General features: G+C 39.9%; 1 protein-coding gene and 1 long non-coding RNA gene across 12 annotated transcripts in view; one reads left to right on the top strand and one right to left on the bottom strand.

Annotated features, from left to right (window-relative positions):
• Positions 1–16,403, bottom strand: part of DENND1A (DENN domain containing 1A) — a 533,368-nt gene that overhangs the window by 283,432 nt on the left and 233,533 nt on the right. The window lies entirely within an intron of this gene.
• The window catches only part of LOC309663639, a 46,639-nt gene continuing 40,359 nt past the window's right edge, over positions 10,124–16,403 (top strand). Inside the window, exon 1 of the long non-coding RNA XR_014265381.1 lies at positions 10,124–11,744. This is a non-coding gene — a long non-coding RNA (uncharacterized lncRNA). The remainder of the gene's footprint in view (positions 11,745–16,403) is intronic.

The following is a 16,403-nucleotide window of genomic DNA, read 5'->3' as shown; positions in this document are numbered from 1 at the left end:
TAAGTACCATTCTCCACTAGAAGGAACCAGGGCTCCTGGAAGAAATGTCTGATTCCAGGGCCAGGGCTGTGAAATACCTTGTGCTAGAAAAAAGGCAGTGCTCAACATATGCTTAGGACATACCAATGGGACACAAAAGCTAGTATGGATGGGTTCCTACTGACCAAATCTGTGACATCAAATTTGAGCATCAAAACAAATAATGATAGAGATCATTTAATAATAACTAAAATAGGAAATCATGAGTCTATGCTGGAATAAATAAGCAAATTAAAAGTTTGGTAAGGATAGGATGAGGATATTCCTAGTATACTTCTTAATTACAAAGGGAAAAAGAATGGAGAATCCTGGGAGACATGTCCTCAATCAAGCAGTGGGACGAATTGAAATAGTGTACCACCTGGAAGAATGCAATGAAAAGAACGCAGAATACTATTATATTCCTGCCACAGAGTAGAACTTAATTCCTGAGGAAACATCAGATAAACCCAAACTGAAGAACCTTTTACAAATTAATAGCCTAAATGTCAAGTTCATAAAAGTCTAGGAAACATTGAGGAGTTATTTCAGAATAAGAAGACTAAAGAGACATGACAACAAAATGCAACATGTGATTCTGAACTATATCTTTAATATACACTCACACTTACACACACACACACAAATGGGAGGTCCAAGTATTACATGGTAGTACTGCATCAAAATTAATACTAATTTTCTGATTTTGATGATTGTAATGTAGCTATGTAAAAAAAAAAATCTTTTTTAACACATACTAAAGTATTTGAGGGTTACTGGGTATTATTTTGGCAACATCTCCCAAATGGGGCATTTGTATTATACTCACAACTTTTCTGTATGTTTGTTATTGTTTCAAAATTAAAATAAAATGGGGAGGAGAGAATCTAAAGAGTGTCTTCTTCCATAAAAACTACCGTAAGCAGGGACTTCCCTGGTGGTTAAGACTCTGCACTCCCAATGCAGGGGGCCTGGGTTCGATCCCTGGTCAGGGAACTAGATCCCACATGCCACAACAAAGATCCCGCATGCTGCAAAAAAATAAAATCCCACATGCCGCAAAGAAGATCCCATGTGCCACAACTAAGACTCAGCGCAGCCAAATAAATAAATAAACAGTAGACCAACTAGAGTATACAGAATAATGACATGAGTTGGGAAAATAAAAAATTTAAAACCATGGCTATAGGGAGGGGCACGCAATGGAGAGAAGAGCTGGTTGCAACTGTGAGTGGGAGTCAATATGCATCACAGAGAGAAGGTTGGGCTTCAGCTAAGTCTTGAAAGAGGTTGCTCTCTGCCTAAGGGAAGAAGGTTGGAATGGGTGGGGATAAAGAGCATTAGAGGCAGGGAAAACTCATGAGCAAGGGCTTGTAGGCGCAAACCACTGGTGCAGTTGGAATAGCCAGAGAGCAGGGTGTGCAGGCTGCAGCAGGACAAAGATGAGGCAGGGGGCAGAAGGGCCAGGCTCTGGAGGGGCTCTCATATGCCAAACCCACGGGCCTCCCTTTTATTCTGGAATCGGTGGGGAACCAAAGGGCCAGCTAAAGAGAGGTAACATTCTGAAGATGAGTATTTAAAGCCAGGCAGAAAGTGATGATCTCCCCCTCACCATAGCCCAGTGGGTCATCTCAGCCTTACCAGAACCACTGTCCACTTTGCTACCCTAAAAAGAAAAACTTCGATAATATGATCTAGTTATGGGCTTCCCTGGTGGCGCAGTGGTTGAGAATCCGCCTGCCAATGCAGGGGACACAGGTTTGGTCCCTGGTCTGGGAAGATCCCACATGCCAAGGAGCAACTAAGCCTGTGAGCCACAACTACTGGGCCTGCACTCTAGAGCCCGTGAGCCACAACTACTGAAGCCTGCATGCCACAACTACTGAAGCCCGCGTGCCTAGAGCCTGTGCTCCACAACAAGAGAAGCCACCACAATGAGAAGTCCACAAGGAATAGTAGCCCCCGCTCGCCATGACTAGAGAAAGCCCGTGCGCAGCAATGAAGACCCAACAAAGCCAAAAAAAATATATATATATATATATGGTCTACTTATACACATAATTTGAAAAAGATCAACAAAATGTTCTGGCTGTAGTATGAAAGAGAAATGAAAAAGTACTTTATAATAAAAAGTTTAACATTTAAACACTCAGGCACCATTACATTAGAAGATATAATGAAATAGTACCTCCCTGAGGTCTTGCCGCAGATGTGCGTCTACTCATGTTTGGAATGATGAGTTTAAAGCTAAGAAGAGTGACATGCAATACAGTCTTTCAATTTTTCTTTGTGATTTCCACTGTCTGAGAAGCTCTTAAAACTCCATTGCAGGTACTCTAAGAGAGGTATCCCTTCTTTTCTTACTTCCTGCCAGCAGATTTTGCCAAGATTCACTGGATGACAAAGCATCCCTTGGCTAAGGCTACTTGGCATATTACCAACCCCCAACCCCCCAAATTTAAACAAGCAGAGCAGCATGGGACATCGGGAGAACACAGACTTGAGTCAAATAACCTTGTATGAATCTCAGTTCTGATACTTAGTAGCTGTGACACCTCAGGGAAGCAATCTCTCAAAGACTCAGTTTCCTCTTCTACAAAAAGATACACACCATCTAACTAATGTAACTGATGTATACAGAGACACCCAACCCCGGGCCTGGAATACTCTTCCTGTCCCTCTCTGCCTAACATTCCTGGTGTCTGCTTCAGAGGTTCCTCCAGGACTCTGTATAGGAATTCATCATGCCCCGCAGTCACCAGAGCAGACAGGAAATTACAACCTGTTATAAGAGGAAGATACTCACAAATGATATGACCGCTTAAACCAGTTAAGTCCCCACTTAGCCCTTCCGGTTTGACTAGCATCTATACCTACTCCTCTGTCAGTGTCTCGTTAGTCAAATGTCTACAGTAAAATGCAAATAAAGGACTTCCCTGGTGGCGCAGTGGTTAAGAATCCTCCTGCCAATGCAGGGGACACAGGTTTGAGCCTTGGCCCGGGAAGATCCCACATTCAGTGGAGCAACTAAGCCTGTGCACCCCAGCTACTGAGACTGTGCTCTAGAGCCCACGAGCCACAACTACTGAGCCCGTGTGCCACAACTATTGAAGCCCGTGTGCCTAGAGCCTGTGCTGCACAACAAGAAAAGCCACGACAATGAGAAGCCCGTGCACCGCAACAAAGACCCAACACAGTCAAAAATATAAATAAATAATAAATAAATTTATTTTTTTAAAAATGCAAATAAACATACAACCTTTGCAAAGGATGCAGGATTTCATGAAGCCCTTGTTAGAGATGCTGGACAACAGCACAGAGCTAAGGCAAAGTGACTGATAAATGAAGACCTGGCAGCATTATACCAGGTAACAAGAGACGAAGAGAAAAATCAAGAAAAACAAGGATGGTGGCACATTAAAAGAAAATGAATTCAGTATCAAAGGGTTAAGAGAGGCCTTGGGGAAATTGATGACGTCCTCAAAAACTTTTGGAAAAATAACTCCTTTTATGATTATGCTATGAAAGTCAAACACGAAGTGTTATTATGTCTGAAAACTCATACCCCCCTGACAAAAAACCCACTTGACTCATTCTAAGAATTAATGTGTTGTTGGAATAAAAGCTAGATTTTGTCAAAATGAATTTATTTTCAAAGTTTGTTTCATTTTTTTCTAGATAAAAATTCTAAAAACCCCCCATTTTTACTATAAAATTTTGGTCCCACTTAAATAAATACATTTTAGTCCCAGAATATGAGGTCCTCCTGGGCTTACCCTATATGAAGACTCACCTCAGTTCTTGACTAGTATCAACTCCACGAGAGCAAGGATCATGACTGTGTATTGACTGTTTAATCTCTAATGTGTGCCTGGCACATGTTAGACATCCACTAAGTCAGAACTTCCCTTGACAGATGTAACTCATCCCTATAGTTTCTACTAAGGCCATTACCACTAGAGCCACAGAGAAACAGTCAACCAACTCTTATCGGGAGGTGGGGCTCCAAATTTAGGAGGCAGCATTTTGGTTAGAAAAATGATCCAGAACCAAAAACAATTCCTATCAATGGACTGCTGGAGTGACAAATAATTTAAAATAGAGTGAGCAAATAAATATTCAAAGTAGATCAAGAAGTACTCACAAACTTAAGATTTCTTGCTCCTTGTCCATCCCTTCAACGCAAGTAAACCCTGCTATCTACTTTTTTTGTTTCTACTTCAAGTACTATGGGAAGATGTAATATGGGAAAATGTCAAAAACCAAGCTGATTATTGTAGTTTGGTAACTTAATTTTTCAAGCACAGGTGAACCTCTAAAACTGCTCCAGAATCCTTTAATCCGTTAGTGTATCAGGCCCCGCGTTCCCAAAGAGTCTGCTCTAAACTTATTCTTTTTCTCCCATCTCTAATCCATTTCTCCTGCTCTTCAGAAGATATTCTTCTCTCCAAACTTACTGAAGAGAAAAGCTCTAACATGAGCTTTCCTTTCTCCCACTCCTACACCTCTCATGCCCTCCCCTTTCCCTCCCAACTGGAGATGGAAAGTGGGAAGACTCTCATCTCCAACCACACTGCCTTCTATAAGACTTATCTTCTCTCTCATTACACTCAGCCAACAAGCATTCCCATCTTTAAGCCCAACAAAACCCCCCCTTGTATGCTAGTCTACAGTTCTCAAACCACAGCCTTAGCACCAAGGTGCACACATTCCTCCCTATGAGAAAAACATACCACATCCTCCTGAGCTAACCACACTAAACTTCAATGAACATACTCTGGAATTTAAAATTGAGGTGACGTTTACAGTCCAAACATCACACATTTCCAGATCATTCACTTTTCAAATGTTGCAGTCAATCATCCATGAAATCACATATTCCTCCGTATTTATTAAGCCTCATCCAATATATGGCTGGCACTCGGCAAGATGCATGGGGAATGAGACCCAGGACTCAGCATTTGGAAAGCTCACTGTCTCATGAAGGAAGCAGACACATTGGCAAGTACTGTCAGCAGCACTGGATCAGTGCTATGACAGAGGTTCATAGAGGGAACAGAGGAGAGGTTCTGGAAAGTCTTCCCACAGGAAATGACACTTCGCTGATCAACTTTACACAGACTGCAAAGTCAGGAGACCCACTGTTCTGTCACTGGCTGTGGCCTGAACTGTGTTTCTTCTACCCCACATGTGAAATGGGGATATACTATCTACACTCACATGGCTGTTGTTAGGGGGAAACATATGCACCCACCGCTGAGCCTGGAACAGAATAAACAATGGTTTTCCCTGATGAAATTGTACTCTTTTGCCATTAAGATTAAAAGTTGGAGGAACCTAAATAAGAAAAAAAAAACCAACAATCCCCTTTGGGAGATCAGAGCAAGTCTCACTCAATCTGAGCATTCTGCTTTGCTCACAGTTGCTAATCTCAAATTGTAAATTTATTATGGCATCTGGTTAAGCTCAAGAATCTCTGACTTGTGTCCATAATTAACAGCCCATTGTGATACCTATTACATCTATGCAGGAAAATATGTTATATGCACTGAATGAGCAGAAATATTAATTTGCATTAGGAAAAAAACCAACAAGCTCCCGTAAAACATCTGTGCTTACATAAATCTACCCAAACATACACTTGGATTTGATTTTGGAAACAAGGCTCTTTTCTCTCTTGATGGGTATTCAATAATTGTTGCTTTTAGACAGCGGATGTGTCGTCTTCTTTTCTATGACAGTATTACTATGATTGAGGGAGATTGCTCAGGAGGAAAGCAAGGAGGCACTTTTCTGTTATCACCGGTGAAGTGTTGGTAACAGAAGATCTGTGGAGTAATGACACCTGCACTGACAATTCAGTGTAATTCTCAGATATTTTCCATTGAGCCCAGAGAGGATGAGCACATAGGCCTTTCATCATTTTCCTAAGACAGTTTATGATGCAGCCCACTCCTGTATTCACACACCTGCAAGTTTTTTTCCCCATTCAGACCATCTTATTTTATGGTTTAAATTACTACTGTAATATAATGTAATGGGTTAGTGAGGGTCTAACCATGGCCCACCTTACAGAAGCTTTCACAGACTAAAAGAGAAACACATTGTCTCTACTGAAAATGAAAAACACAGCAAAAGGAAGAAATGGCTACACAAGAAGTCCTGTCCTACTTTCAGTAGTAAACAACAAAATTAATTATCCCACTGAGACACCATTTGATATTATCCTCATTTCAGAGCTAGGAAGTGGAAGCTAATGGGGAAAGGGGAAATTTATCAAGCAATAGGTGCTTTGAACTATTATTCTTTACAACAACTCTATGAGATGTATCATTCCATTTTACAGATGAGAAAACTGAGTCTCAGAGAAGTGAAGTGACTTACCTAGGACAGCACAGTTACTAAAAGCACAGCTCAGACACAAAACTAGTCCAATGTGATTTCTATCCTATTCACTCCATACAGCACAGTATCAGTTGTACAACCTGATCAATCAAGTACAACAGTCAATCCTGAGATTAGGATTTAAAATCCTTACCTTGCAGTTCTCACTGTAATGCCCTGATAAAATGAAAGCTTGCCTCCAAAGGTCCCTCAGCTCAAAGCGTTCTGAGCAATCCAACTTTGGCTGCCTCCCAACAGTTCAGCATGTTTTCTTACTTTGTCAGCTCCAGGGACACTAGTCATGTGTCAGCTCTTTATTGCTTTAGGAATTAGCGTACATGTTATATTCGGAAACACAAATATAAATAGCTCAATTTAAAATGTTTTAATCAAGCATGGCAAAAGAGATATTTTAAGTTTCCCGTGCTGCGTGTCAAAACCCAATGCCTCTGCTACTTTAGAGGTATATTTTTAAGAACTTATCTAAAAAAACAATGGCCTGTGTCGTAGATTCTTAAACAGACTGTTGCCTTTTTTAAAATTTAAAGCATAAAGGTTTAAATGTATGCTTATGGTGACAATTAAGGAAATGCTAGATTAGACAGGGCATCAGTTTTCCACGAATAGCACTCATTTAAGTTCATTTCCACCCCAGATCTCTGCAGATCTCTGTTATGTCATTCAATCACAAATCTCTCTATAAAAGTGTCTGGCTGTCTCTTAAAACCATTTACGCTCTATGCTTCAATGCCTTTCCTTGGCAACTTTTTCCATATGCTTAACTTCTTTCAGGAAAGCAGTTCTGTCTCAATTCACAGGACAGCACACCAATCAACACAAGCAAGCAGGCAGATAAAGAAAGGAAAAAGGAGAGACGGGCACATAGAGAGAAAGTAGAATATAAATGTAGCCGGTCCAATAAAAGTAATGTTTTAGAAGGCAAAGAGTTTTAGGCCAAAAGAAAACTAACCAACCACCTACCCCCAAGCAATCAGAGAGCCCTGAACTTGAATTTATAACCCAAACACCCTGTACCATATGCAACTTGAGACACACAACTGGTAGCACTACTGGGGATTTATGACTTATGACTTGTTCATATTTAATTTGTAACCAAACACTTCCCCTTCCTCTTTGCTACCTTAGAACTCTTGATTAACTCTTGTTTTCACAGGTCAGAGGTTAAATAAAGGAAGGGAAGCATTCTGGGGTGAGATTGCCCAGAGCACCACATCCAAGAGTGACCTGTGCAAGGAACATTAAAATAAGTGATAAGACTAGAGATTGCTCAAGACAGCTGATGTTCAAAGCCTCCTTTGGGTACAAAGCAGGATCTTGCGACTAGAGAGCTGGCAAGAAAGGTGGACAGGAAACTGCTCTCAAGTTACCTTTCATGACAGGCAACTCTCTCACCAAGAGGTTTCTCCCAAAATGTTTTTGGAAATGAGACTGAGGTTTTAAGGGAAGGTAAAACAAGAATTTGTATAAGCCAAACAACCCTTCTCCTTGCTTCATTCTGCCACAGGCATCTGTCTTGCCCACCAGATTCTCCTACTCCAAAGAAAACCTCCATGGCTAGCACAAGGGAAGCAAATTTCTTGTACACACAGAGGCACAGCTACCCTGCTGAACAGGGTATAATCTGTCCAACTGCAAGATCCACCTCGTACCAAGTACCTTTACCACTCATCATGCACCAAACTGATTAAAAAAAATAATAGTAGAGACCACCATTTATTCTGGAATACCGAATGCCAGGAGCTTTACATGCATTTGCTTATTTACTCCTCATAGTAATTTATTAAGTAGGTACCATTACATCCTCAGATAACATATGAGGAAACTGAAGCACAGAAAAAGTAAGTAACTTGCTCAGACTCACACAGCCACAGAGTAGATCAGGGTTGGATCCAGGTCTATGTGACTTGCTATACCAGTAGGTACTTTTCTGAAAAAAATCTTCCTCAGGGAACAGTATCAGTGAAGTACACACTAGACAGCACATACACTTTACATGTGATCAGGTGTTTTCAAATTGTCAAAATGGGACAATGCTCATTTGTTTTATAGCTAGCTCTCGTTCGTTCGTTCGTTCTTTCCTTCATTCATTCATTGCCTGATATAAGCCAGGCACTGGACAGAGAGTTGACTAAGGCATATAGCTTCCACTAAAGTAGGTCCCTGATTTAAATTCGCATGTGAAACCATTATGGCATTAGGAATGATCTGATAGAGGCAACAAAAACAAAACTTGGAAAATGTGGGAAGCAATGGCTGGGCCTCCGTGCAAGGAGCTAAGGCATGCGTTTTCTCTGCACCATAATCACAGAACACAGCCAGAGCCTGGAGTAGTTTCTTCAGCTGAGCCCTTCAACAGGATGGAGGAACCCAATCCTGAGCAACCTAAGAAGGTGGGGGTCCCCTACCAGGTGATCAGATTTGAAACATAAAGTGCTGTTAGTCACTCTCTGTTGTTTCCCTGACAAAAAAATCCTGCCCCTCGGCCACTCCTTATTTTTAAAACAACCTTTGTGCTTATGGCTTATTGTTTTATTATAATCCAGGAGGAGTCCGTAATGCTAAAAAAGCCTAAAATTGGTGTTATTAACTCTTAAAGTATGAGGTTAGAGGAAGGTCAAGTGTTTGGTTAAACAAGTCATAAGTCATCAGCCCCCAATAGCACTACCAGTTGTGTGTCTCCCTCAAAAGAAACCCTAAAAACTAATCTTTAGAGAAAGGAAGCTCGGCCAGCAAAGCTGGCAGAAACAGGTTTCTCTGACATAAATTCTTAAACTCATAAAATATGAAAGAGAGCAGGAAAATTGTCTTTCAGTGAGTAACTATTAAAAGCAGAATATGGGGACTTCCCTGGTGGCGCAGTGGTTAAGAATCCGCCTGCCAATGCAGGGGACACGGGTTCGAGCCCTGGTCTGGGAAGATCCCACATGCCGCAGAGCAACTAAGCCCGTGAGCCACAACTACTGAGCCTGTGCTCTAGAGCCCGTGCTCTGCAACAAGAGAAGCCACTGCAATGAGCAGCCTGTGCACCACAACAAAGAGTAGCCCCCGCTCGCCACAACTAGAGAAAGTCCGCACACAGCAACAAAGACCCAACACAGCCAAAGATTAATTAATTAATTATTTTTAAAAAGCAGAATATGAAGGTTAAAAAATGTATGCAGGAATTATTTTTACTTTATTTCCACCAGCATTAAATGCTGTAACAATTTTTTGGTACTATATTGTAAATGGAAGTTCTTTACCATGTGTATAATAGCGAAACATATGTACTCACATCTAAGTATGTACTAAGAGAATGGCTAAATAAATTATGATAAATCCAGGCAACAGAAAATTAGGGTTTAGAATATTTTTAGTAATACTATAGGAAAATGCCCATGAAATAATATAAAGTTGACTCAACTGTGCAGGTCCATTTATACATGAATTTTTTCCAATAAATACAGTACCTGTATTTTCATTTTACAGATCTTTAACTAACTGCAGGGAAAAGTCTGCGTTCAATTACTGATCACAGTATGTGGAATCAAAAGAACTAGGGTTTGAACCCTGCTTCTATCCAAACTGTTTCAGCTTCCTGCCCTTGGGTGAGTCTTTTATCATTTCCTCTGTTTTTGAGGCAGAGATAGCAGTATGTGGATCTTCAACTTGCGATGGGGGTTGCACCCCTAACTCCATGTTGTTCAAGAGTCAACTGTAGATTGAAAAGAAGCAATGTTCGCAATTACGTATCACATGCAATCATACACACTCATAGAAAGATTAGAAGATAAAAAATTAATAGTGGTTATCTCTAGGTTGTGGGATTACAGATAACCTTTGTTTCCTTCTACATTCTTCTCTACATTTTCTATGGCTTATGTATTGAGCATGCAGTGCCTTAAAAATTAGAAAAAGGTTGTGTTGCATTTTAAGTACTTTGTCTTATTCATGGTTGCAAATACTTGGAACCAAGCTAAATGTACAATAATAGTTCACAAATTTGGACTATCAAAATAATGGAATTTTTTTTAAACTTTCAAGTGTAAAATTTATTTTTTTTAAAGTTTGATATTATTAGAAAAAATCACAAGCTTATAATTATAAGCATACAATTTTATTTTTTACTTCATTTGTTTTTTATTGAAGTATAGTTAATATACAATATAAGTTCCAGGTGTACAATATAGTGATTCACAATTTTTAAAGGTTATGCGCCATTTATAGTTATTATAAAGTACTGGCTATATTCCCTGTGTTGTACAATATATCCCTGTAGTTTTGTATATAATAGTTTGTACCTCTTAATCCCCTACCCCAATACTGCCCCTCCCCCCTTGGAATATTATATATTCATTAAAATCAGACTACAGAAAAGTATTTCAACATAGAAAAATATTTACTATATATTTAGATATAAAAGCAGGCTCTATAATATATATAGATGATTTTTCATTTTGTGTGTTTTCCTTTATTTTCCAAACTTTCTACAATAAATAGGTATTATTTTTATGCACTTTTAAGTTAAGAAAAAAGCAACATGTGTGATCCTCCCTGCCTACCAACTTCCAAGTCATCTTGTTTGGTGGTAGGGAGGTGGACTGGTTAGGGAGAGCCGAATCAAAAGCCTATCCTCTTGTTTCCTTAAGTGTGCTTAATAACTGTGATGACTCAGTTCTCAAAGAGGTTCTCTAGATGAAATGGAAGTTTGCACTCTTTACCAAACTGGTCACACCAGTCTCATGCTCTTTCCACTGCACCACGCTTAACATGGATCTCAGCTCCAGGGAGGGGTGGTGGGTTAATAAGGTTTTCAGTGACCTTCCTTACTGTGGGAGCAGTCAGCTTCCATAAACCCTGGTGGATCTCAGAAAGGAGACACACTCACTTGTGCAAGGCCACCCTAAGTTGAGAGGGGGAAGAAAAAAGGGTCAGAGTCTTTTTTATCCCTGTTAGATTTTGAGGCCAAATCCTCAAGGCTGGATGGTTCATATAAACATTTAGCAAGCATCAATACATGCCAGCCTGTGCTAGACAGCCAGGATAAATACATGAGCGAAACACAGCACTGTCTGTCCTCAAGGAACCTAGGTCTCTCAGGGTAAGACAAACATGTAAACGGTTAATCTCAATGCAATGTGAAGCTGCTGTGATACAACGGGGCACTGACAGCTGTGGGAATACTGAGGAAAAGCGTCTCAACCAGCCTGGGGTATTAGCTAAATGAGGAAGAGAAGTTAGATGAAAGAAAAGTGCACTTCCATCTGGAGGGGACAAAATATTCCAGAGGCATAGAGACAATGGACTACAAATGGCTTGGGGTGGTTGGTTTCCACTTAAAGGTAAGGGCAAGATGTTTCTCTGTGTGATTTTTGGGGGGAGGTTCTGTTGGGGGTGCAGATGGGATTCTTGGCAGAAGAAGATGAGACTAGAGAAATCCAGAAAGACCGGCTTGTGAGGAGTTTTATGTGCAAGACTAGGGAGTTTAGCTCTTTTCCTAAAAGCAAAGAAGAGTTTTAAGCAGAGGAGGGATTTGATCAGCTTTGTCTTTTTAGAAGCACACTTTAATGGCAGAGTGGGAGGTGAACTGAAAGGGAAAGTCTGTTAGTAGATAAACTCAAAGGTTCTAAGACCCAGGTAGCTGGCAAAGTCCTCTAGGAAGAAGGTTCTAATAGTGAAGGCTTATGTCAATGCTCTTTTAATCACTTAAAGAGACTGCTGAATGCAATTAAAAAGAGGATTTGGCTCCAAGAGAAGAACTAAAAAATGAGTTCCTATTAGGCAAAGGCTGGCCTGAAGAGTGAGCCTCTTGCAGAAGCAGCATCCACTGTGTGACATGGTAGGAGAGGAGGATAGCCCGGAGCAACAGGTGTGCTTCCCCAACCTATCAGAGGGCTCCCCCTGAGCTGGGATTTCATCTCTCCAAGCCCACTTTCCTCTGCCAAAGGGCAATACTTCCTATTTACCTAGCAAGGCCATTGGTATGGAACAAATTAGGCAACTTAATACAAATTTAATAATAACTTTCTAATACAAATAATACAGTGCCCATCAGAGTCCACGGACCATACCAGGCACTCACAAACAGATAGCTTCTGTTATGATTGTTAGGTAGGAGATGTCTACCTGCTCTCTCAGAAGGAGTGGTTCTAAGCCATATTTTGGATTATTTTAAATGTCTTTAAAATGCTGAGCACCACAAGCATATGTATATTCCTTACAATTACTTTTCACACTGTATTTGTCATAAAAGAGGGTACTAGGGTCAATAGAAATTTTATTAATATTTATCCACTTGAAATACTACTCAGCCATGAAAAAGAATGAAATTTTGCCACTTGCAGCAACGTGGATGGACATAGAAGTCATTATGCTAAGTGAAATAAGTCAGACAGAGAAAGACAAATACTGTATGATATCACTTATATGTGGAATCTAAAAAAATACAACAAACTAGTGAATATAACAAAAAAGAAGCAGACTCACAGATATAGAGAACAAACGAGTGGTCACCACTGGGGAGAGGGAAAGGAGGGCAATAACGGGATAGGGGATTAAGAGGTACAAATTACCAGGTATAAAGTAAGCTGCAAGGACATACTGTACAACATGGGGAATAGAACTATAAATGGAGTATAACCTTTAAAATTGTGAATCACTATATTGTATACCTATAAATTATATAGTAGTATACAGCAACTATACTTCAATAAAAATAAATACACTATCCCTCCCCCCCAAAAAAGGAAAAAAATATTTATCCACTTGATACAAGATGATTTCATTTCAAAGACAGAATGAAAACAAAGGAAAAAAAGATAGGGATCATAAATGTGTGTCACCAGTATTTTTTCAATCTTTCCTCAAAGAATGACTCTTCTCAAGATAACACTCTAAATAGTTCCTTAGGCTTTCCTGACTGAAGGAATATTACGTATTGTTCTTGACTAATTAAATAAGACTTAAGCCTAGAAGATTTAGTATGCTGTAATGATATAAAAGATAGCAACAGTAATAAGACTCTAAGAGCTGTCGTTAAACATATGGATGTTAACATTTTTACCTTTCACAAATGTTTGAACTTAACTTCTATTCTAAAACAGAGCAGCTTCAGTTAATTTAAAGATCAGTTCTCCACACTGAGCCATTCATGGGATGAAAATATCTAGTCCCTCAGCTATATCAGGCAGTGACCAAGCAGTTCAAGGGCATTATCTCTACTCCCCATCTCTACTCCTTACCTGAGCTACATGACATGGGGATCTTCACCTATAACTAATAGATGAAGAAATGGAGGCTCAAAGATGTACAGCGACTTGCTCAAGATCACCAAGCTAGTAAAGCAGCGGTCAGGATTTGAAGTAAGATCTTCTGGTTCCAAAGCTCATGGTCCTTTTTCTTTTTCATAAACCAACTTCAAATTATAATTTACATACAATAAAGCCCACCCATTCTATGTGTACACTTAGAGGAGTTTTGATAACTATATACATCTGTTTAACCACCACCACGATCAGTATATACAACATTTCCAGGACCCCAAAATGCTCCCCTGTACCCCCATCAATCCCCCTCACCCCCTGCAGGGTGTCTACCACACTATACTGAGATCACCTCTTTACCACCTGTTCTTCCCACCATTACCATTTTAAAATTTATTTCCTTTTAACATCAATTAAAATTCACTCTTTTGGCTGTATAGTTCTATGAATTTTGACAAACGCACACAGTTGTGTAACAGCCACAGACAATCAAGACACAGAACACTTCTATCCCACACCTCCCAATTTGCTTATGCTGCCCTTTTGTAGTCAACACTTCCCCCACTCCCAGCACCTGATCTGTTTCCTATTCCTATAATTGTGCCTTTTTCAGAATGCCATATAAATGAAATAGTATGTAGCCACTATCATGATCTATCATGGCTTCTGTCATGACTTTTAAGCCACACTGTATATTTTAGCCTTTTCCCCACTGCTGACCAATGAAAGACAAATTTTTATAGTGACATATTCCCATGGACATTCCGATATATCACAACACCAAGGCACTAGCTATTGCTCTGCCCCAAGTGAGGAAATGTTATAAGAATACCTTCAGTCCACCTAATGCATTAAAACAGTATGTTATTTACAAACTTCATTAGCTATGTTATTTAATACTAATAAATTACTTAAGACACATCTCACATGTGAATGAAAGAAACTAATGTGTCTACACTGGGGTTGTAGTACATCCTACCTCTGTAGCGCCATGCTTTCTCCTAGCTATGAAACCACGCCCAGCCCAGAGGTCTCACCATAATACTACGGGTAGTGCCAAGGGTTAGCTCCATGACCAGAAAAAGCAGAACCCAAGCTCTCTGCCACCTGCCCAACCAGATGAGGCAAAGAGGGTGTGAGAGCAGCCAGTTGCGTTAAACTGTTCAACCTTCTCATTTTGTAGCAGAAGGAAGGGAAGTCCAGAGAGTGGAAGGGATTTACCCAGAGCCACCCATCTGCAGAATCAAAAGGGTATCTCAACAAACCCAGAATGTTGTCCTCACTGAATGGATTAGCAATCCCTCAGTATTACTCTCTCCTTTCTTTTTCTGCTATACTTCCTACCAACTAGGGTGCAAAAGAACATGGTTTCTCTTGTGTGAGAGAATCTAGTGTAGTTGCTGTCTTCAATATCTGGAATTGTCCTGAAACATCAAAATTTCAATCGGATTCCACAGAGAAGTCCCACAGTCTCTTACTAACCAGGATTTGAAATAATGTCTGTTTAGCTCCAAACCTGATGATCTTTCTGTCTACTGTATATTTTGATATCTGTTCTGACACACCTCTGGTTTTAGTATTCTATGGCTCATTTGGACATCAAAAATGTATCGACTGTGAGGCCCTTTGCTGGGTTCTGGGGCTAACAGGTGAATCAGATGTAGTTTCTAGTTTTAAGGAGCTCAGTGTCTAGAGGGGAAATAAGACACATAAATCAACAAGGGTAATTACTGAGATAAGTGCTATGAGAGAAGTGTGCATAGGCACCGATTATCTCTCACACGAGCTTGCGTGCGTGTGTGTATACACACACACACACACACACACACAGACACACACACACAGCAGATGACCAGCCCCATCATATGTGACAGAATTTCTTTAAATCCTAACAGGGCTTAATAATTCTAAAATCAGATAGAAATGGTCACATTAGAAGAACCTTTATTTTACAAGAACAGTTGAACAAAGGCTACTGGAGCTCAGGATCCAATAGTGATCCCCAAACAGGGCCACTTGATTTTTATGAACAATTTTCTTATTCCTTTTCCTGTTAATACAGAAAAACTGGCACCTTTGTCTGGGTCCAGAATGTAAAACCAGGAAATAAAATGGCAAGTCTTACAACTGTGAACTTCAATCAGCTCATTACAAACCAAAGGGACATATTTGAATGCATGTTGCTACATTCATTTACCTATTCTGCCAAGCCATTCAATTACACGATTTCAGATTTTGTATAAAAAATACAGCCATGTTTCTTTCAAAAGCTGGTATTTGGAGAAAAGTGATTAGAACAGCATGCTATGATACGTTAATACAGTGGTTTCATTTAATGGACAATGGCAGTTTCTGAAATGCTCCCTGTACTTTAAATTGTTACACTTAGAATTCATGACTACAACGTGTCTCAACTTTTTTCTTTACTGCTGTACAATACACTCCATTGCCACTGTGAATGCAAAAGAAACCCACATTATCAGAAGAGTTTTATTAGCATTTATAATCTTAACAAAAGTCATTTTTAAGGGTGGGGGGTGGGTATAGTGGGTTGTGAACACTGAGGAGGATAAAGCATCATAATTGAGAAAGAGTGAAAAAAGGGAGAAGAAAAGCTAAAGCAGGAGAAAAATCTTAAACCAAAATTTAACTTCTCCTTGGAGAGAGAGGGCACAAAAGAGATGGAGTTTATTCTAACCAGAAGCAGCTGTTGCTGTTCGAATTAGGAAGCATTCCTAA

The sequence above is a fragment of the Balaenoptera physalus genome, assembly GCF_965194825.1.
Source record: "Balaenoptera physalus genome assembly, chromosome: 7".
NCBI classification, from domain to species: Eukaryota; Metazoa; Chordata; class Mammalia; order Artiodactyla; family Balaenopteridae; genus Balaenoptera; species Balaenoptera physalus.
This window is presented reverse-complemented; position numbering and strand designations above follow the sequence as displayed.